This window comes from Neofelis nebulosa, chromosome 4, assembly GCF_028018385.1.
Source record: "Neofelis nebulosa isolate mNeoNeb1 chromosome 4, mNeoNeb1.pri, whole genome shotgun sequence".
NCBI classification, from domain to species: Eukaryota; Metazoa; Chordata; class Mammalia; order Carnivora; family Felidae; genus Neofelis; species Neofelis nebulosa.
In genome coordinates, this window is record NC_080785.1 from 133,511,902 (window position 1) to 133,534,264 (window position 22,363).

The 22,363-nt window shown below is 42.6% G+C and overlaps 1 protein-coding gene and 1 long non-coding RNA gene across 8 annotated transcripts in view; one reads left to right on the top strand and one right to left on the bottom strand.

Annotated features, from left to right (window-relative positions):
* Positions 1-22,363, top strand: part of FRMD4B (FERM domain containing 4B) — a 323,079-nt gene that overhangs the window by 62,790 nt on the left and 237,926 nt on the right. The window lies entirely within an intron of this gene.
* The window catches only part of LOC131511040 (uncharacterized), a 67,854-nt gene that overhangs the window by 8,779 nt on the left and 36,712 nt on the right, over positions 1-22,363 (bottom strand). The window contains exons 2-3 of the long non-coding RNA XR_009261316.1: positions 16,600-16,688; positions 5,229-5,335 (exon numbers count right to left, since the gene is read on the bottom strand). This is a non-coding gene — a long non-coding RNA (uncharacterized LOC131511040). The remainder of the gene's footprint in view (positions 1-5,228; positions 5,336-16,599; positions 16,689-22,363) is intronic.

A 22,363-nucleotide genomic window follows, 5' to 3' on the forward strand; every position in this document is an offset into this window, starting at 1 on the left:
CCCTAGATCTTCATTGCCGATAGGATAACACCTAAGCTTCATCGCTTAAACTTCAGGGCTTAAACTTCAGGGTTTTTGTCCACCTGGTCTTTCGTTTGCTTTCCAAGCCTGATCTCTGACTTCTTCCATACATGAGTTTGTCTTCTGACCAGACAAACTTATTCATTGTCTCCTGGACATGCCTTTCCCTTTTTTGCTTTGGGGTTTCATTCACCCTTTGCCCTCCACATAGTATATTTTTTACTCTCTTTTCCTTCTCCTTATAGAAATATCCCCTTTCTTTCAAGACAATACAAATCCTCTTTCTTCTGGTTAGTTCAGAGTTCAGTGATGGCTTCAAATCTCAAGCCTTAATGGCTTAGTTACATGGTGGAGATTGCAAACTGGCAATCCATGGGCTGAAACTAGTTTACAGATGTTTTCTTTCATCCATATGATGTTAATTTTTTTTTTTTTTAATTAGTTGCCTGCAGTTAAAAACCTGAGGTTTTACATTTAGGAGAAAACAAACAAACATACAGATTTCCAGCCAACTCGGAAAAATTCTATTCCCACGTGGCACCTATGTATGTTTGCTCTCTTGAGCTGTCCCATTTAGCCAAGGTGTGTGTGTGTGTGTGTGTGTGTGTGTGTGTGTGTGTATGCCAGCACCACTGCTCTGTATTTGGTTCCAGGCCAAACCTCCTTCACTGAGGTATATCCCCACCCCAGCCCCTGTGGAAAGTTGACTGGGCACTTAGTCCTGTAAAGCCTTATGTTTCTTCTTTAAAGAAGAAATCTCTCTTCCCTTACTCTTCGCTTTTTGTGTATTTGTCTTGGACCCTCATTAAAATGAAATGCTCATAGCATAGTACCTCCCATGAGATCTTGTCTGTGACAGATACTAAATAAAGGCAGTAAGGTGATTTTTAACCTCTCATTTCTTGCTCAGAATATCCCACCCTTTGCTTAAATGGATTTAGGTAGTATTTTTGAAAGACCTGTACCGCAAGGGTATAGAAGAGGAATCCTAATGAAGAATTAGGACCAAAGAAAAAAAGAGAATGCAATAAACATGGTTGCCATGATTTCATATATAAAGAGAAAACAGGGCTAACATATATTTTATTTCAAGGAGAACCAAATCTGCAAGCTGAACCCACAAAAGGCTCACTGAGCAGTGTTGTGGTTTCATTATTTATGTGTTGGATGTAACTGGCTTTTATTTTCAAATGCATTTCTTTCAAATGAAATAATCAATTCAGGGCTCGCAATAAGGTCATCATAATGGAAATTAAGTCTTCCATTTTATTTCGGTTGATTTTAAAAATAACTGTATGGATCCACAGTTGGCTAACATTTATTGCTTTTATTTTTAGGAGTTGGCAAAGCAATCCTCTATTTTTCCACCAACAGTTTCCAGGTTTTCTTGTCTTCTCCTCCTCATGAAGCTTACCAGCATGAAATGCAGGGCAGTGCCCCTTTGGTGAGCAGTTCCCAAGACGGTCTCATATTTTTCATTGTTTTATCATTAATGTGAGGTGAGGCAGTTCTACAATCCATTTGAGGCTTTCCATTAGTCCAGCACAGATACTTGGCAGACTTTCCTTCTACTGTCGAGTCCACACTATCCTCTTAGACTAAAGATTTTAAGAGGAAATCTCTTTAGGGCTCTAAATCCTTATAATCATGACTGTCATTAATGGAAGCACTTCGTAAGGGAAAATGTTGCCCTGAAGAAAAGAAGCTCTTAAGACTCAAAGCTCTGACAGAGGTCTCAGAATACCATGGTGCTCTTTCCCACCGAGAATATTTGACTGTTCCTCCCACATTGACGTGGGTTAAGAACATGGGATCTCTTTTGACCCACGAACCTCACAATCCTACATGCTTAGTCACTAAAAGGGTATATCCTGTATGTTTGCTACATCTGGTACTACCACTCATGAACTTCTTCTTCTGCTGCCTTTTTTAAACTCAAAAAGAATTTCTAAGATAACTTTACATATGTACTATAAAAGGACTACCAATACTCATACCCTACAATTGAACATTACTAGAGTATTAACGGCAATGAAAACACATCAGTATTATTCAATTCTGTCTCAGTCCTCCTGCCCACCAGAGGGCTCTCTTTTCACTCTGTACCACAGGGGATAGACTGGTTTTTGAGAGGGACTCAACACATAATAGCACCAAACTGAGACTGCGTGAGGGCTATTCAGAGGGGTTAAAAGATGATCACAAAAGAATACATTTGTTTTTTCTAAATGTTATTTATTTATTTGAAGGGGGGAGGGGCAGAGGGAGAGAGAAGAGAGAGAACCCCAAGCAGGCTCCATGCTGTCAGTGCAGAGCCCAATGCAGGGCTGGATCTCAAAACCATGAGATCATGACCGGAGCCGAAATCAAGAGGCAGATACTTAACTGACCGAGCCACCCAGGTGCCCCAAAAAGGATAACTTTTTACCCTGGGATGCAGTGTTGTTTAGGGGCCCCTCTGGGGTTCCCATGACATCATCTCAAGCAGTGACACAAGCCCCACACTTGAGCAGTCCCTGAACTGATTTGGCTGTTCCTGCCACCGCTAAAATATCCCAGAAAATGTTGGTGAAAGCTTTTATCCTTAAGTTAGAAGAAAATTGCTTTCAGTGAGCTTCCAAAAACAACAACAAAAAAACAAAAAAACAAAAACGCCACTGTGAAATGCTTGCATGGAATTTGTTCTTTAAAGAAAGATGTTACAGCAGTGCCCCAGAACAGACTGGTTTAATTTTCCTGCCTCCTTCCTTCATTTTTCCCCTTCCTACTTCCTTCCCTTTTTTGCCCTGTCCTTTCTTTCTCCCTTGTCCTTTCTCCCCTTTCCTGCTTCTCCTCCTCCTTCTCACTCCTTGTTAGTCATGTTCCCAGAACACACACCTGTAGGAGTGTGTTTTTGATCATTAAGCACAGGAGCAGACACACTTCACATATCTCCAGGGTATGACCTTTAATTCCCAGTTTACCTAATTCTGTGATATTCTTAGGGCTGCAGAAAAGCTCTTAGCAACAGTGCTTCTGTAGGGTATTTGTCAAGTGCTGTATCTCACTGCAGCTTTTGCTCATCTCATCTTCTAAGAAAGCAAACTAAAGTCTAAGGAATTGAACTTGGGCATTGAACTACAGGTTCATGTGACTATGTCGGTGTGAGCAAAGCCAATATATGCATGCTCAGTGATTTCTGAACCCCATGTGGTGTTTTTCCCCTAAACAGAATTTCAGCTTTTTTTTAAATTATTTTTTGAATGTTTATGTATTTTTAAGAAACAGCGTGAGCTGGGGACCGGCACAGAGAGAGGGGGACAGAAACGGGGATCTGAAGCAGGCTCTGTGTTGACAGCTGCGAGCTCGATGTGGGGCTCGAACCCACGATCTCACGTGAGATCATGATTTGAGCCAAAGTCAGACGCTCAACTGACTGAGTCACCCAGGTGCCCCCAGAATTTCAGCTTTTAAAAGAATTTGTTTCATTTATTCAATCAGTTGTGTCTTCGGCATTATTTTAGAGAAGCAGTTTGCATAAAAATCTAGTCAACATTTGTTGGATTTTCTACTCAGCTCTACTTCAGTCTCCTTCTTTTGGGAATTGCCTAGCCAAGCTCTATTTCCCTAGTTGCTGTAGGAGCAACCACTGTATACAGCAGGACCCTGTCTCTTTTGACCCTTGGTTTGTCCAGGCACCTGACTCTAGGGAGACCAACTGGAGCTCTTCCTGGGTTCCTTGAACTTGGTACCCTGAAGGTTGAGGTTTTTCTCTTTTCAAGGACTGAAGTTATAAAAGGTGAAGCTTGGGAGCCCTTGTGTTGTTTGATACGATATAGCCCTGTAAATTTATTTTTCTTTCTTGTGATTCTCTTAACATTTTCTTTTCTGTAGCTTACTTCATTATAAGAATATAGTATGTAATACATATAACATGGAAAATACGTATTACTCAACTGCTTTTATATTATCAGATAGTCTTCTGCTCACCAGTAGGCTACTAGTAGTTAAGTTTTGGGAGAGTCTAAAGTTATCTGTAGATTTTCAAACGTGTGAGGTGGGATTGGCGCCCCTAACCCTGCGTTGTTCAACAGTCAACTGTAATAGTCTCGCCCCATACTACAGATTAGGAAGCTGAGTCCCTGAGAAGTTAAGCAATGTTCTCAGAATCACCCAGTTAGTAAAGGGAAGAACTGGGATTTGAACCTATGATGGTCCAGCTTATTCGTTTTCCCAATTTCACCATTATAACCTCCCTACTGACATTTCTTTGATTTTCTCTTATTTGTGTTAGTTGCTTTTTGTTGTAAAGGATGGACTGAAGATGGATTAAAATGACTGGCAGTCTCTTTCAGGATTTATAAAGATGGAAGGAACCTGCCAGGGCACCTGGGTGGCTCAGTCAGTTAAGAGTCCGACTTCAGCTCAGGTCATGATCTCACCATTTGTGAGTTTGAGACCCTGCATCGGGCTCCGTGCCAACAGCTCAGAGCTTGGAGCCTGCTTTAGATTCTGTGTCTCCCTCTCTCTCTGCCCCTCCCCTGCTCTCACTCTGTCTCTGTCTCTCAAAAATAAATAAACATAAAAAAAATTTTTCCTTCCTGGATGGAAGGAACCTTCCAGATTAAGTTCTCCAAACCCTAACTTATTTTATGGATCAGGAGCTATAGCCTAAGAAGAAAGGGTACATGCCCAAGGTCACCCAGCTGTTGTAAGGCAGTCCTGTAACTTGAATTTATCTTCTAGCACCCAGATGTTTGCTCTTTCATTCAAACACATTCTTTTGGTCTAAACTAAAAAGGCACTTTCTTCACAAAACCTTTCCAATCCTTAGACTGGATGAATTGCTTCTGCTGTGGGATTTCCTACTACCCCTTCTTTCTCCATTCATAGCATACCATTCCTGGCTCATGTGCTTCTTAAAGAACCCATCTGCCCCATGAGATAGTAGCCTCTGTGAAGGCAAGAACCCTTTGTGTCTTGTTCATTGTGGCCTCTTCAGTGGCATATGCTTAATGTGCCAAAATGGCAAATCCCTGCATAAAAAAAATAGCACATGAGACCTGCAGCAGTGTTCTGGTGTTGAAGACAATGGAACTATATGGTATTAGAATATATCTTCCAGTTGTAGATCTTTGGTTTTTGCTATGTTGAACATTTGCCGTTGTAATCACGTGTGTAGCATTTAAACTTGTAGCTTTGGCATCAGAAACGCTGAGATGAATTACCAGGAACCATGTTTCTTTCTTCCTTTTATATTAACTTCGGTTTGCTGGTTCAGGGTTCTGTCACATGTACGTAGTAGTCCCTATCAGGTACATGAGCCAAGACCACACTAAACATGAGAAAGCGAGAGGAGAGAAGGTAATTCTGACCATTATATAAATTACCGGTGGTCTTTAGCATTTGTATATTGGAAGAAGACTGGAGTGACCCAAGTGAAAGGTTGGAAACAAAGAAGAGAAGTTATATGGCAGGATGGGAAAAGCCTAGGGAGAGAAGCTGGCCTAAGGGCTCAGGCTTGAAAGGTCAATAATATTTTGCTGTGCGTGTCAATGGAAAGAGCAGCCTTCTCTTTGTTGAATTGAATAGGTTTTCTCCCTTTTGACTAAACCTTGTGTTGGATAACTCGTTCAAATCTCTTGCCTAGAGTTCATCTTCTTTTTCCCCTAAATTTTCATGTCACATTCAGCAGTATGAAATCGTCATAAATTACATAAGTTTTCAAGCTCATTATTAAAAAATACTCCACATGCCCGTGCAGCTGGATTACAAACCATCAGTTGAGTTTCCAACAGACACAAAAACAGAAGAGTTTTGGAGAAATGGAAATATATGTACTGAGGTGACTCTAGAGAAAAAGACAGATATGGCTAGGGATGCAAATTAGGGTCACATGCAAGATGACTCTGTGAAAGCCATAACAGGTGTGGGGTTTGCAAGAGATTATCATATTTCAATCCCTCCAAGTTCAGAAGGAGGAGCGAGGTGGGGATCAAGATACGAGCTTTATTGACAATGAAGCCACGTTGTAGACTTGAACCAAAATGGTCTACATTATATTCCATCCCCATACATGGGCTTTGGAGCCCAAATTTGGGAAGAGTTGAGGTGGTATAGTGGACTCTTACCCAACTAGTCCGACTGAAGATTGGAACTTGCCTCACCCCTGTCAAGTCCAAGAGTAGGACAGGGAGGGAGAATATGCACACTTGTTGTCAGTATGCAGTTTAGGAGTGGAAAAGGTGAAAGAGAGCTGAGGCTGTATATTAATGGTTGGTCTTCTCCCATTCTTACTAGGTAAATTACTCCTGGAGAGAGAGTCCCAAGTTTTTTCCTCCAGCCTTCGTCTCTTTTAGGGAGCATCCTTTCTCCTTTACTTAGAACCATAAGCAATGGTGTTAGTGAGAACAATCCCTCAATAAAGAAGTCAGATCCCAAATTGCTCCTATTTTTGAGATAATGTATGCAAAGGACATTAGCCAAAAATACAATTTCCCAAAGACTCCCTTCAAGGCTTGAAAATGCGAATACAGCCACTAACGAGTATGGGCAAAACTTGCAGTCCATTTGGCGGTCTCTATTCCTGATGTGTCCGGTATGGTAATGCAGTGGCCTTCTGACCCATGGCAAGTTCCTAGTAGACATCATCTTAAACCTTGGCTGGTAATTTGAGGTAGAATTTTCAAAATAATGTCTATCTATACAAATCTTTTTCCAAGGAATAGCGTCAGTTGAAATGAAAAGCCAAACCAAATGACTTAGTATTTCTTACAAGCTCTTTAGGAGCATGCTGGAGAAAGAGACACATCTTGGCAAAACAATAGCCTCCCCTACTAATGTAAATATGATTTCCATAATGAGCCGCGTGGTGGTGCCTTCCTGATGTAATTGCAAGAAGCCTCTTTGGCCGTGTGGAGAAATTTTATTTGCTACCACAAATGATAAACTTGTTTTCTGCAAAAGTAACTTCTTTGGGGAATACACATCAGAAATATTCCCATCATTTGGAGTCTTTAATGTGTTTTGCAGCTGAGCATCTTGGGGTATATTTCAGCAAACCTCTGAACAAGATTTTCTGATTCCATCCCACAGAGAGCTGTGCTGTACTGCTATTAATCTGAAACATTTGCTGCATCACAGCAATTTGGTGAAATTATAATTGAAACATGGTGCTTGACCCGGAGGGGACCATGGAGAAAGGGATTTGCTTTGGTGGCTTCTCATGCATCATTTAAAGCCTGCTGCCCCGGAATCAAAGTCTCACTTATATCTTAACTATATACACTTTATTGACAGCTGCTGCAGCCCGGCTGCAGAATACTGTGCTTCTTGCCAGCCTGTCATTTTGTTCGGTTTGTCTGTCTTTACTTTTCCATAAATTGGATTACTCTGATTAATAACAAGATTGTGAAATAAGAGCTTGTTATGGGATTCTGGTGACTATCAAGCAGAATATAATTAAACCACAGTTATGCAGTCTAATTGAGGAAAAGACATTTGGAATTAAGGGAAGTTGGCAGTGTTTAGTTATTAATTTCATGTGTACAAGGTAATAAACTGGACCGGCATAGGATTACTGATTGTTGGAATCCTTCTGAGCTCAACCTAAAAAGAAGAAATGAAAGGGATGAAGTAAATAGATTCTGTTATGTCATTTGGGGGAGTGATCAAGAACGTGTCTTTTAAATCCTGTTTACATTCTGAAGTTGTTTTAATTAAAAATTGTCAGTTGAACCAAATCAATTAACCCTCCCTGTTTCTGTAACAGAGGCTGCTGGCTGTGCCCCAGTAATTCCTTTTCCTTTTTTTTTTTTTTTTTTTTTTTTAAGTAGTAGTAGAACTGGACATATGGCCACTCAGAATCCTGTTTACATTTCTCAGCCTTCCATGCAGCTGGTTGTTGCCATGTGACTATGTTCTGGCCAGTGAGATGTGACATGTGCAATTCATTTGGGGATTGTATCTTTAAAGGCGTCGAGTGTCTGTATCATCTCTGCCTTCTTCACAGTGGCTGGTGGCCGTCTTCTTCCTGAGCAGCTGGCTGAGATGAGATGGAAGCTGTGGGCTAGGGATGGCAGAAAAAACGTGGTTCTGATGATTGTAGGGCCACCTTAGCTGGGACCACCTACGCAAATTCATCTATGAGGAAGAAATCAAGAAAGAAATCAACTTCTTTCTGGATTAGGCCAATCTCTTTTAGATTCCCTTTGCCACACCATCCTAAACTGATACCTTCCTCGGCCTTCAGAACCCAGACTGTGTAGGTCATAGGTCAGTATCGATGGAAAGTTAAGTGCTTCCAGCAGCAAATAGGAGCAACCCGGGCACACATGGGCTTAAACAGTGAAACAAATTTGTAACTCTCAGAACATCAAGTTCAGAGGTAGGGCATAGTTTTTGTGTTGCATATTTAGCAGCTCAATAATATCATTAAGGCGTCAATGTGCTTCTCCCTGTCCTCTGCCATACCTGATATGAGCTTACTCTTCAAGCCAGTCGCAGATAGGAGTGTTCCAGATCTGAGCATCATGTCCAGACAGGACAACATTCATAGGGAAAAGAGAGACCATTTTTTCTGAGCTGCCTTGGGAGGGCCTAAAATTTCCCAGACGTATCTTGCTTCCCCAGCAGTCTTCCCTTCATGTTTCAGTAGCAAATTTTGACTCACATTCCTGACCCGGGCGCTGACAAGGAAAATGAAATTATCCCTAAGGCAAACGGGTGCACCACAGGGGCTTGAGTAAGGCCTTATTTCTGGCTGTGTAGAAGAAGGGGTTGAGAAAAAAAAGAACAAACCTTGGAGGTTACGATTGAGGAAATGGATGATGGGCAGGCCACCAACAGTGTGCACTACAAAAGGAAACATTATAAAAGGATCTGGAAAAAAGTATGAATGAAAAGGTTTATACCGGAAATTTGCCGCAAAATAAGATGGGAAAGGGGATGTGGATGGAGTGCAGACAAAACAAGGCTATCCATGGTCAATAATTGTTGAAGTTCATGGGGGTTCGTTATACGTTCTTCGCTGCTTTTGTATCTATTCGAAATTACCTGTAGTTAAAAAAAAAAAAGACTTTAAAACAAATAATCTAAGCAAAGCAAGAAAAGAAAGAGCAGCATGAGAAATTTTGCCTATTTTCATATTAGCAATAATAGGATCTAACATTTAAGTGTTTGCTCTTTGGCAGACGCTCTAGTAATCAGCATAGAATGCCATAGGCTAGGAAGTAACTTATTTACTGGTGTGGCTGGCACTTGCAGAAACAGCTTCAGGCCTTGGTACGTGCATCCTTTGGTTGTACTTCTTCTGCCTGTGGGCTCTCTTTGTGCTGTGGTCCCATTTTGTCAGCATCCCTCCCTTAACTGCGAGTGATACGTCCGAGGATCTCTAGTGGGACAGTAGCAAATGCGCATCCTCTATGCTTTTTTTAGTACATACCTCACTAGGATAAAGTTTAATGTACAAAATAGACATAGTAAGGGATTAACGGCAGCAATGATAAAATAGAACGACTATAAAAATATACTCTAAAAAAGGTTATGGGAATGTGGCCATTCTCCCAAAACATTTTATTGTACTGTACTCACTCTCCTGGTGATGGCGGGAGTTGGTAAGATGCCTACGCAATGAGCTCAGGTGTGAGTGAGTGACGGAGGCACTACCCTAACCCTAACTTCTAACCCTAACCCCTAACCCCTAACCCCTAACCCTTACCTTAACCCTAACCCCATAGGTTTCGGTTACTGTTGACTTTCCGACAATACGTCAAGAAGATCATCCACTTCAGGACCAAGGCTGAGTGCAGGTAACTGAAACCTCAGAAAGCAAATGCGGATGATGGGGGACTTCAGTAGTGGCAGCAGTAAGTCCCACGCTGGGATCCCCATTTGACGCAGTGTGAATCCCATACCCATGTCTAAGCCAGTCATGGCCAGGAGAGTGTGGTGCTCTGAGAGACCAGTCATATTCTCCCCCTGGAGCTGAGAGTAGTCTCATTCCAGCTCAAACGCCATCGACTGGGAGAGACTAATTTCCTGTAAAGAGCATCAGGACAGCATGGATACTGGGCAGGCAAAAATACCAGGTGGCCATTGTGCTTATATTATTGTTTTTATTCCTACTAAAACCCCTGGGCACATACTGCGATTACCCCCGTTTTAAACCCTGAGGCTTAAGAAGTCAAGTGACTTGCCCACGGCCACATTTTTAATGATAAAACTGGGAGTCAAAGAATGAGAGTTTGATTTAGGGACCACGTGCCCTACTGTCTACAGTGAACGTCTGGCTATGAGTTTCCAAAGTCAACTGGCAAACAGTGAGATCTCATTAGTGAGGATGGTGCAGCATAGTGGTTCCAAGCATGGGTTCTGGAGTTAGATGGATTTGGGTCCAGACCACAATGCTCGCCACTCAGGTGCTGGGTCTCTTAATTAGTGCTCAAGGTAGCATTAGTCTCGTGCCAGAGATGGGGCAAGTTGAGATCAGACGTACTATGTGACTTGCCGTGATGCAGAGCCAGGGCTCTGGTCCCTGTCTCACTGGCCCCAAAGCCCAGATTCTTTCTGCCCCACCAGTGTGATTCACACTGCATCCACGACTGCAGGGGTGAGGGGTGAAGGCCAGTAAGGCACGTTCTAGGTCCTTAACTTTCACTTTTCCTGGGAAGTAGCAATTTAAAAACCTCTTTTCAAGCCTGGAATTCTACATCAGGTTTTGCTTTTTAACAGAGTTCTCTGCCTTTCTGTTTGTTTAACTTTGAATTATGGAAACGCCTAAATACAAAATCCATATATCTTCATCTGTGAACAACAACAAAATCCATATACAAAAGACAAAATATACATGATGGGCATCCCTGTACCCAGTCACCCAGCTCCAACTTTATCTCATGATCAACTGTGCTGTCTCAGTATTTCCATTCCCCCCTCATTGTTATTTTGAAGCAAACCTCAGATAGAAGGTCATTTATTTTGTAAATATTTTAGTGAGTATCTCTAGAGGGTAAGGTCTCTTCTTCCACAATGCCAATGTCACATCTTTAAGTTTAATAATTTCTTAATGGTGTCATACATCCAATCAATGTTTCCCTTTATGTTTGCCTCATGGATGATATATAATTTTTTTGTGGATTGTTTGAATCCAGATCCAAGTAGCATCAGTCCGTTGAGATTGGTTATGTCTGTAGGGCCTTCTTTTTTTTTTTTTTAATTTTTTTAAATTTTACATTTATTGGGGCGCCTGGGTGGCGCAGTCGGTTAAGCGTCCGACTTCAGCCAGGTCACGATCTCGCGGTCCGTGAGTTCGAGCCCCGCGTCGGGCTCTGGGCTGATGGCTCGGAGCCTGGAGCCTGTTTCCCATTCTGTGTCTCCCTCTCTCTCTGCCCCTCCCCCGTTCATGCTCTGTCTCTCTCTGTCCCAAAAATAAATAAAAAACATTGAAAAAAAAATTAAAAAAAAAAAAAAAAAATTTTACATTTATTGATTTTTGAGAGACAGAGTGAGACAGAGCACGAGCAGGGGAGGGGCAGAGAGAGAAAGGGACACAGAATCTGAAGCCGCCTCCAGGCTCTCAGCTGTCAGCACAGAGCCTGATGCAGGGCTCGAATCCACGAACCGTGAGATCATGACCTGAGCCGAAGTCAGATGCTCAATCGACTAAGCCACCCAGGCGCCCCGGGCCTTCTTTGATTTGTCAGTTTCCCCTCTATCTCTTTTGTTTTCCCCTTGCAATTTATATGTTGAAGAAAGTGAGTTATTTGACCTGTAGAGTTGCTCACTGTCTGGATTTTGCTGATATCATCACTGTAGTATAATTCACTGGGTTCTTCTGTTAATTGCTCATTGGTTATTGGATGTAGGGGTTTGATCAGATTCTGGCTCAATTTTGGTTTTTCAAGAGGAATTTATAGATACAATCTTGTTCCCTCAGAAGCCTCATGGTATGGGAGGGGTCACTCTGTAATGTTGAAAGACATCAGAATAGTGGTTGCATAGGAGTAAGAAGAATGGAATGACCAGGAAGGGGCCAGAGGAACTTTCTGGGCTGATGGACATGTTCAAGATCTGGATGCAGGTGTGGGCTACTTAGATGTTTGTGTTTGTCAAAACTTACTGCAGGTAGATTGTGCTCAGTTACAAAGTAAAAGCTTAGGTGCTGACACTTTATTGGAGAGTTCAATCCCAGGGACCAGGGGTGAGGCAGGGAAGGAGAGAAGGTGAATACAAACAAGCCGGCCATGGCTTTGTGACAAGCTGATCACTTGATCTCACAGGGATGTCCTTGAAGAAGAATTTATCATGCCTCAGAATAGTACAGTTGGAGGGAGGAAGTAGACTTTGCCTGACAGTACCCTGAGAGGCCAAGGGGGGATCCATGGTCATGAGTACCTCAGCCTGTGGCTGTGACAGAGGCAACAGCACCTCGCTCTGCGGAAACTTTGTGAGCCATTGCAAGGGCCACTCAGACCAGATACAAGACCCCTGGGTAGATATTGGGTGATGCATAATTGACTCAGGGGTAGACACACAGAGGTCATTTGCTATGGTTAAGGGTAAACCCTCCAGAGCCAGATTGCATGGGTCAAGATTCTGTCTCTGGCATCTACCAGTTAGGTTGCTTTGGGCACGTGACCTAATGTCTCTAAGCTTCAGTGTCCTGGTAGCAGATGCCATTGGTGCTCCGGGGCACACACACTGACAAAGCTCTTTGTGTCTTTCATCTGAGGAAAGTCATTCTCTAGTCATAGGAATGTGCTCCTGTAACTGTGGACAGGCCACATATGCAGGAGGGAGAGTGAATATCTCCAGGCATGACCCTCAACCAACACGGGATGGGAGCTATGAGATAAAACTGCTGCTTCCTTGTTCCATTGAGGGAGAAGTCGGAGGCATGCTCACAGAGCCTCTCAGAAAGTTCCCAGAGATTTTGAGCCCTGCTTATTCACAGCCATGACCAACTCGAAATGCTCTGTGTACTGGCTTCCTTCCTTTTCCTGCCTCTCTCCCTCACTCCCCTCTCTGTGCTTCTGGGAACTTGCTCCCCCCCCCCCAAAACTACTTATCCCCACTTCCTTGTCTCGGGGTCTGCTTTTGGAAAAACCCAACCTCAGATCATCAACCATCAGCAAAATATTGTAGTGATCAATTGGGATAATATAGATAAAGCCCTCAGAGCAGTGTTTGCTTCTTAGTAACCATAAAATAAATGGAGCAATTATTCTATTTTCCTTCAAGGTCACCACCAAGGATGACCGTTCAATTTATCATCCAGTTGAGACATGTTAGAGATGAAAATGAGTGCTATGTGAGTAAGAGACAACAGGTGAAAACTGACACTATCCCTAGAAAACCAGAAGGTATTGCCATGCAACAGCCATGACCTCAGCAGAAAGGAATTCTCTATACAAAGGAATTATAGCGCAAACACTATAAATGCTTCTCAACCGAATTGTTTCATAATTTCACATTATTATGTATTATCCTTTCTTAAAGTGAAGGCTCACCTGTATTGTATCACTTTAGTGCCCAGAAGGGATAATATTACATTTCTCATTTGCAAGTTAGCAGTAGAATTGTCCCTTACAAAGAACTGACAAGGGATATCACGCACAGGAAGAAGTGCTTTAAGATCTAAACACGATGAAAAGAACTGTTCAATCTTCTCCTAGAAGAGAATTGAATTTTGAAAGAGTAAAAACTTCATATGTAGGAGGCTAATACCCAAATGTGATGTGTTTGAAGGAATATTAAAATTACTGTCTAAATAGCGTTGACTGAGAATAGCTACTTCTCACAGTGAGTTAAGAAATGTAGAATCACAGCCCCCAGTAGGAGCTGGAAGGGGCCTTGTTGCCATCTAATCCGATGGTTCCCTTCTAGGTCATTGGGAAGAGCTTTTGTAAATATGCAGAGAATTGGTTCTTACCCTACGGAAGCCACACGTGGCCTACAGTGGGAGTCCTCAAACCGTGACCCCCAGGCAAGCTGGCCATATCCAGCCATGCTCATTTGCATATACATCATGTATGGCTGCTTTGACTACACAATGGGGGAACTGAGTATGAGCCCTTGGAACAGAGATCATATACAGCCTGCACAGGCTAAGATATTTGTTCTCTGGCCCTTTATAGAAAAAGTTGGTTGACTGCTGGCCTAGAGGATTTAGCTTTCCAGAAGATTCTGGTGCACAACCAGGGTTAGGAATTACTGATGACAATTTGTGTCCTTCATTTATAGAAACAGTAAGCTGCAAGGCCCAGAGAGGTGAAGTGACCTGCCCAAGGTTGCAAAGCCAAGACAAGACTGAGAAGCTTCTTACTGTTTAAGCCCCATTTTCCTAGCACAGAACCCTCTGTCTCTAATGATAATCCCAGCTTCTGTTAAAATTCAGCCTCTTCACCTGACCACTGTGGAGCTCAGCTGACAACAGTTTCCTGGCCGACAACATTTGATGATGAATAATACAGTGAATTGGCTCGTCATCTGGCATCATAACTTTCCCTCATGCCAGAATGCTTTCCTTTGTCACTGGTACCATCTGGATAGAAAACTGTATGGAATTTCCAACAAATGGCATTTGATAGACATGTGCCTGCCTTGGAAATCTCTGAAGTGAAAGTCTTGTCTAGCGTGACAGGGTCATATGTCCCGAAAGAGAATCATTTATTCATTCGTTCAAGCAATCAACAAAGCATTTACTGGGCACAATGCCGGGCACCGGGAATTTAGCGTCAGTCTCCATGGATCCTATAATTTGATGAAGGAGGTAAACAAACAAACAATAATAGACAACTCATTAACTAAATAGATAAGTATGTAGATAGAAATTGATGACTGCGATCTCTGTGAGTGTTGTAGATGAGACACACTACAATAGTAACAAGAAAAAAGGCAACAATTATAGTGCTTATTCAGCTCCAGGCACTCCTACCTGGTTTGTATGTACTGATTCACTTCATGTTCACAAAAGTGCTGTGGTGGTAGCTGCTGTAATGTCCCCCGTTGTACAGAAGGGGAAACTGAGGCACGCATTGGTTAACTGGCTTGTCCAAGATCTTATAGCTAAGAAATGGTGAAGCCAGGATGTAACTATAGACAGTCTAGCTCAAGAGTCCCTAACTACTGTGTTCTGTGACCCCAGTAGATGGATGCAGACTTAAGAAAGCACCTTTTAAGCTGATCTGGTGTCGGGGCACGTGGGTGGCTCAGGCGGTTGAGTGTCCGACTTCGGCTCAGGTCACGATCTCGCGGTCTGTGAGTTCGAGCCCCGTGTTGGGCTCTGTGCTGACAGCTCAAAGCCTGGGGCCTGCTGTGTCTCCCTCTCTCTCTGCCCCTCCCCCGTTCGTGCTCTGTCTCTCTCTCTCTCTCTCTCTGTCAAAAATAAATAAACATTAAAAAAAAAAAGGCTGCTTTAAGCTGATCTGGTGTCTTTGGCAATACTGGGCGCATAGATAGTGAACGTATGAATGAATTAATTAATGAAGGTATAAATATATCTGTATACATATATATGTATGTTCATAAGAATTATGTCTGGCATAAAATGAACTGTTTTGAGACCTGCATTACCCGTGCTCATTTTCTTCCTTTTGGAGTGTTTGAGCTATTACCAACTATTTCAGCCAAAACACTCCTGCACTCTCATATGAAAGGTGAAATGCAATAATTAGATAGAGCTCATTAAATCAGTTAAACTATTCTGAAGTAGGAACCAGAGAACCATAATTTAGTAAAATGTTTGAAGTATTAGTATGCAGTGAGAATAATAAAAATAAGAAGTCAAACTTACAAGATTGCTACAAGAAAAAAAGGCGATCAATCATAAACAGAAGCCCTGAAACTGTATTTATTGCCTTTACTTTGCATACACAGCATTGTGCAAAAGTGCACGCATTTGGGAGGAACTGAGCTGATTCAGATTCTCGGGGAGTGCGCATGCCCTCAAGGTTTCTAAGGTTCTGATTCTCTGAGGCTACTTTGGGGGAACCAACAGGCGGGCACTCTTTAAACCAATTTCAAGTGGCATCCTTGTGAAACCAAAGCTGTGGGTCTTTGAAGCAAGTTAGAGTGCTTTTGCCACCGAGTAGAAGAGCCATACTGTCCCTGGTTAACAAGAACAGATTCTATCAGCCTCTGATAGCAAGGATGTTTCTCGGAGCCATGTTTAAATCTTTATGGCCAGCTTTGGTCTTCTCAGTAATCAACACCCTGAAGGTGTCCAAGCACCTGCTCACTTCTGGGGATATTTAACTCATATGAGATGAAAGGAGAGAGTGTTTGCTGAACATGTATTTTTTGAAATCTTCAAACCTTTACAGTGGTTTGCCAGCCGAACACATCTCCACCTTCCTTGTTCTGTCTTCACAAACAGCGAGGATCAAAGCCTTTTCCCTCTCTTTGTCTAACTCCACTGTTAGGGCCCCGTTTACATGGTGTCCTCTCAAAAACCTCATGCTGAATCATCTCAGACTAGGTTAGTGAAGGCCTGCAGAATATGCCACCCCAAAATATGCTGCTTTGGTATATTAATTATTTTTGAGCTGTAGATAATTGTAAGGCAGTGGATACAGGGAGACGCTTTCTCTGAACTGCCCTTACCTGCCTTAAGACAAGTTCTCTTGAAAATTTTCAGCTGGCATAGATGCTTCCCTGGGAGTTTCACCAACCAGGGAAGATGGTCTTCACCACTGCAGAGAATGCAGAGGAAACTGGAGGTCAACACCACACCCATATAGACTTTGTCACAAACTCTCATACCTCCTCGTGAGACTACTGCATACCTTCTAAGCACCCATTCATGTTTCCTACAAATTATTTGCTGTTTCTGGAGGAGCCTCCATGCTCCGCCCCTTTCCCTACTAAGATGATATCTAAGCCTGAATTCTAAGCTACTTCTTTGAGTGACTTGTTTTTCCCTGGGTACCTCCCGTGTTTGCCTGAGGTATACCTGTTAAAAATTCTGCTGGTTTTTCTCCTGTTAATCTTTCATTACAGGGGTCTCTGCTAAAAATTCAGAAAGAGGAAGATTATTTTTCCTCCCCAGCATTAATCTTTCTTATATTTTCCTATACTCTCATAGTATAGTGCTTGGTGACTGTTGAGCGTCTTGTGTCTTCCACGGGTATAGACTGTGTTTCTGCAGTTCATTTTGCACCTAGTGTATGTGTGGCCCAATGTAGAAGCCTACTAAATAGATGTACAATGAGGGAATGTATTCTAGAAACGGATGAACTCTGTTTCACACCATCTTTGAGAGCTTTCTGGGGCTCTGTGGTATAATTCTTTTTATTGGTTTTATATTTGCTTATGAGCTCTCTTAGTTTGAGTTCCTCTGAAGCAGAATCTGAAACAAGATTTTGGGTGCAGGAAGTTAATTTGGGAGGAGATTTCCAGGAAGGGGGAGGGAAGGAAGAGGGGAAGAAGGGAAGGAGAAAGAGCCAAGAAAGATGGTCTCTCTGGACAACTGGTGTTCATCTCTGCTGGGATGCTGGGACCCAGAAACTGGGGCATTTATCCACTGATCTCTCATTGTTGAAGGTTGTCCCCAGGGGCGTTACCTTCTGCCACCTACTTTGGAGGCAGAAAAGCAGAGAGGTACACATTTGATGAATGAAGTGGGAGCTGTCAGCATTACCAGAAATGTCCATCTTGGCTAAGACTAAAACTAGGGCAATGTGATCGAGGTGGGAGACCCTACAAGTGTCCGACTACTAAGTCAGAAAACCTCTTCCCTGAACACATTTTGTAATCTAGATAGAAATGGTGCACTGTGCTTTGGAAGGAATGAAGTGGATTATTGAAAAAAAAAATTTTAATGTAAAGAGAAACTATCTAGGTCACAGTGGGGACCAACATTAATACTTTTTTAAGAAACGTGGCCCTGGGTACTACCCTCCCCGCCTTGGCCATGTTTTGGTTTTACTGGAATGCGATAATAATAGGGAGTGTGCTGAAAGGGGTGTACCCTGTGACACCAAGAAGATGTCCCCTTGCCTGGTGAAGCCTGGGAAACAGGCTGCTGCTATTTATGTAGACTGGAACTTTATTTTTGCTGTCTTTCCTTTCAACATCACTTATCTTCTGTTTTTTATTATGTAAGTAAAGCATGTTTATGCTGGAAAATTTAGAAAATGTAACAAAGAGGAAAATAGGAAACAAAAGCCATTATTATATTTCCCTTGCCTCAATACAGTTAACCTAAACCTTTTTTTGCATTTCTCTTTCAGTGATTTACCCAATCATTACAAAAATGTAACCATACTTCATACCACATTTAACATTTTTCACTTATTGTGGACATTTTTCTTTTTCCTTTTTTAAAGTAGTTTTGTTTTCAGTTTATTTGGAGAAAGAGAGGGAGAGAGAGAGAGTGGGGAAGGGGCAGAGAGAGAGAGAGAGAGTCTCAAGCAGGCTGTGCACTGTCAGTATGGAGCCTAATTCCAGGCTCAATCCCATGAACCTGAGCTGAGCTGAAATGAAGAGTCGGACACTTAACTGACTGAGTGACCCAGGTGCCCCTCTTTCTCTTTTTTTAAAATGTTTACTTATTTATTTTGAAAAAGAGAGAGAGAGAGAGAGAGACAATGAGCAGGGCAGGGGCAGAGAAAAGGAGAGAGAATCTCAAGCAGGCTCCATGCTGTCAGCACAGAACCTGATGCAAGGCTCGATCCCACAAACCGTGAGACCATGACGTGAGCTGAAGTCAAGAGTCAGACTCTCAACCGACTGAGCCACCCCGGCACCCCTGTGGAAAATTTTTTATAGTGATAAATATGGATAAGCAATTCCTTCCCTCCCTCCTACTCCCCTTCATTCCCTCCTTCCTCCTTTCCGGCAATCCTTCCTTTCTTTTGTAAAAATAATTCTGATTTTTGTTTGGTTACAAATATAATTTGTGTTCAGTGTAAAAAAACTGCACTTATACGTATATGCATGCACACATGTATACAGACAGACACACACACAGATACACACATACATATATGTATCTTAGACCACTCAGAAAGAACTACCATCTAGACCAAGGGTCAGCAAACTTTTTCTTTAAAGGGCCAAATAGTGAGTATTTTCAACTTTTTTTGGCCATGCAGTCTCTGCTGCAACAACTCAACTCTGCATTCTAGTGCAAAAGTAGCCATAGATAACGTGTAAAAGAATGAACATGACTGTGTTCCAATAAAACTTTATTTACAAAAACTGGCCACTAGTCCAGGGACTGTAGTTTGCTGAGTTCTGCTCTAGGGAAAAATAGTAATAACATACTTCCAGAAATACATGTCTTTTTTTTTTTTTTTTTTTTTTTTTACAAAAACAGAATCATACTACATAAGCTATCTTGTATGTATTTAAATATTTATGGGTGTCTGTTATGTGCCAGCTCATGGAAAGTAGTGTAGACAGTGGTGAACGAGATGGACCAGAGACTCTGCTTTCATGGCGTTTATTGCAGGGGACACACTGTGAACGCAGTAAGTGCTCTGAAAGTCACGCGGGCGGCTGTGTTAAACGCTTTCGTGTATCATAACTTTTGCTACAAATTCCCTATTCATGGGTGTTTAATTTCCTTAATTGCTTCTGTTGTAGATTACATGGTCATAAGAATTCTTGGAATTAAATCTTTATGAAAAACCATCATTTTTTACTTAGGCTGAATTCCTTAAACTGGAATCGCTGAGTCAAAAGGCATACGATTTTTTTTTTCAGCCTTTTATTTGCTAGGCATTGCCAAACTACTTTCTAGAAAACTTACACCAGCTTAGACTTTCACCTGGGCTGACCTTTTTTCTTTCTTACTTCCTTTGTGCAACAAATTGAGTTTCATGAATCGACAAAGTAAAATGAAAGTGGCGTAAATCTAAGCCATGAAACAGAAATGAAGAGATAGGGAATCGTTTGAGAGAGAGGAGCCCTCTTTCAGATGTTTTGTCTCTGGGGACATCCTGTGATTTGATCCCTATATAATGGTTAGAATTAAATCTCAGAGGTTCTTTAGAGCTAGCGAACATCAGTTATTAACTGCCTTCACTATGTGCCAGAAACTATGCTCAGCCCTTCATCTGCCTGATCGGAATTAAGCCTCAGAACAAAATTGAGCTGAGAAGCTACAAATGGCCCGATGGTGGAACAGGACCATGACCATATCTCTTTGAACTAGAGGAGAAATCTCAAGCTGGCAGCCTTGTGGTCAGTTTTCTTTGGCTCACACAGTGTGGCCCCGTACAGTGTGTAAAATTTTGTTGACATAGCTCCAACCATTTTAAAACTGGAAAATGTCCCATAAAATCCCTTCTCAAGACTTTGCAAAATGTGCAAGATCGAGGCACACCAGGGTCCCATTCCCGCTTGCTGAAAGTTGAGTGTGTCAGAGGGTTTGCTCCTTCTGCACTGGGACTTACATTCCGGTAAAGATATTATTGAGCTAAGATTGGCAACCCCTCTGAATTCCATCCTCTTTCAAACCAGTAGTGACTTTACTGTTGGGGCAGGGCAGAGGTGTGGGGACAATGTGTGTCCTGCCTCCTCACCCAACCCACTCCTCTTATGTAGTTGATTGCCTGAGTTTGTGGTCGTACTGTTAATCACTGGGCTGTGGAAAAAGACAGGACTAAGGAGACGGAGGCTGATGTAGGTCCAGCCACCACTGCGACCCATCATGGGCCCTGGTGGTGGGGATACTTGAACTGTTAGGTGAGGGCACACCAGCTGTTGGGGGACAGTGGGCAAGATGACTTTTAGTTTCTCGGCTTCTGCCTCTGTCCTCTTATGTACTTCTTTTTCATTTGTGCTTTGTTCATCCTCCAGACTCTTTTGTCATGCGTGTCACCACCATACTTGGCCACGTGGAAAAGGTCTCTCTACTCCATCTCACCTTAGAAAATAGACTTGGCCATGAAGGGCCCACAAGGAGTCAGGCCATTGTCTCCTCCCCTTTCCTCTAGTATCTCTCTGCCAAATGGCACTCCCCACAGCCGGGCCCTGTGCCCACCTGTCCCCTGCTTGGAGCCCAGGCACAGACTGGTTTCCTGCTAGGAATGGTTCTGGCATTTGCTTAGCTCGTAACTCTGTATGGCTGGAGAAAAACTGGGGCTCTGCAGGCCTCGTGGCTCTGGGAGCCAGAGCTGGGCTATCTCAGGTCTTTACCTGGCATTGTATTTATTTGTATGTACCTGTATAGAGCCATATTGTGCAAAGAAGAAATTGCTGTTACATATATGTGCTTCCCATACCCTAAGCAGTATGCCAGGTAAGGGGGTGCCAGGAAGGAAAGGACAATCTGAGAGTCTGAAGGTACCAGCAAAGAGTAAGAACCAAATCTGAGTGTGGTCCCTGCAATAGCAGGAAGTAGATTTAGGGACTCCCTGGGGCCAAAGGAGCCAGGAGAAGGAGGCTTCTATAAGGTGCTGCAGCAAAGTCTCTGTGCCAGGAGGGGGCACATTCCTGCCCCACTTCCCCCATGAGCCCACCTGGCAGCCTCTGTCTTCAGCAAACTCTCTCATCTCCAGATTTCTGAAACTGCGCTCTCCAGTATAGACGCCATTTGCCACGTGCAGTACTGAGCACCTGGAAGGTGGCTAAGCCAAGGTGAGCTGTAATGGAAGTATAAAATACAAAGACTGCTCGAAGACACTGTACGTGCAAAATATCACATTCATAAACTCATAATGGTCACATGTTAAAATGATCATATTTTGGCTATCTTGGGGTCATATATGCTACTAAACTTGATTCTGTCTGCTTCTTTTTACTTTTATTAAGAGGCTACTGACGTTTGAAAATTACCTATATGCCCCTCCTTTGTGGCTCATGTTCTGTTTCTGTTAGACGGTCCTATTGTACAGCGCTCCCTGACTCAGCCACGTCAAATGTGCTTCTTTCTGGCTTCGCTCTGTATTTGTTACACGCAGGCACACTCACACATATGTGTGTGTATTATGTATAATAGAATAGATACTCTCAGTCTCCCTAGGTATAAGACAGGACTCATGTCTCCTTACTCTGTGTTTTATCACTGTCTGCCCAGGTGCCCCTTTTGCTATTAGACAGCCAATGCATGTTTCATAATGATGCTTTTATGCATTTGACAAATATATATGGAACCACTACTCTGGGCCAGGCTCCCCTGGGAACTTAGTAAACTTTCACTCAATATCTGACCTAATTCCCACAGGGTAAGAGTTATTAGCTTTGTTTCACAAATCAGGAAATGGAGTAGAAAGTTGGAAATGACTTGCTCAAGATCACCTACTGTGGCAGGAAACAGGATTCCAACACGCTTTGGTTTGGCTCCGAATCATGTCTCCTTTCCACTTGAACATGATCATACCGCTGAGGATTCTTCAGGCCAGGCCACTTGCCCCCTAAA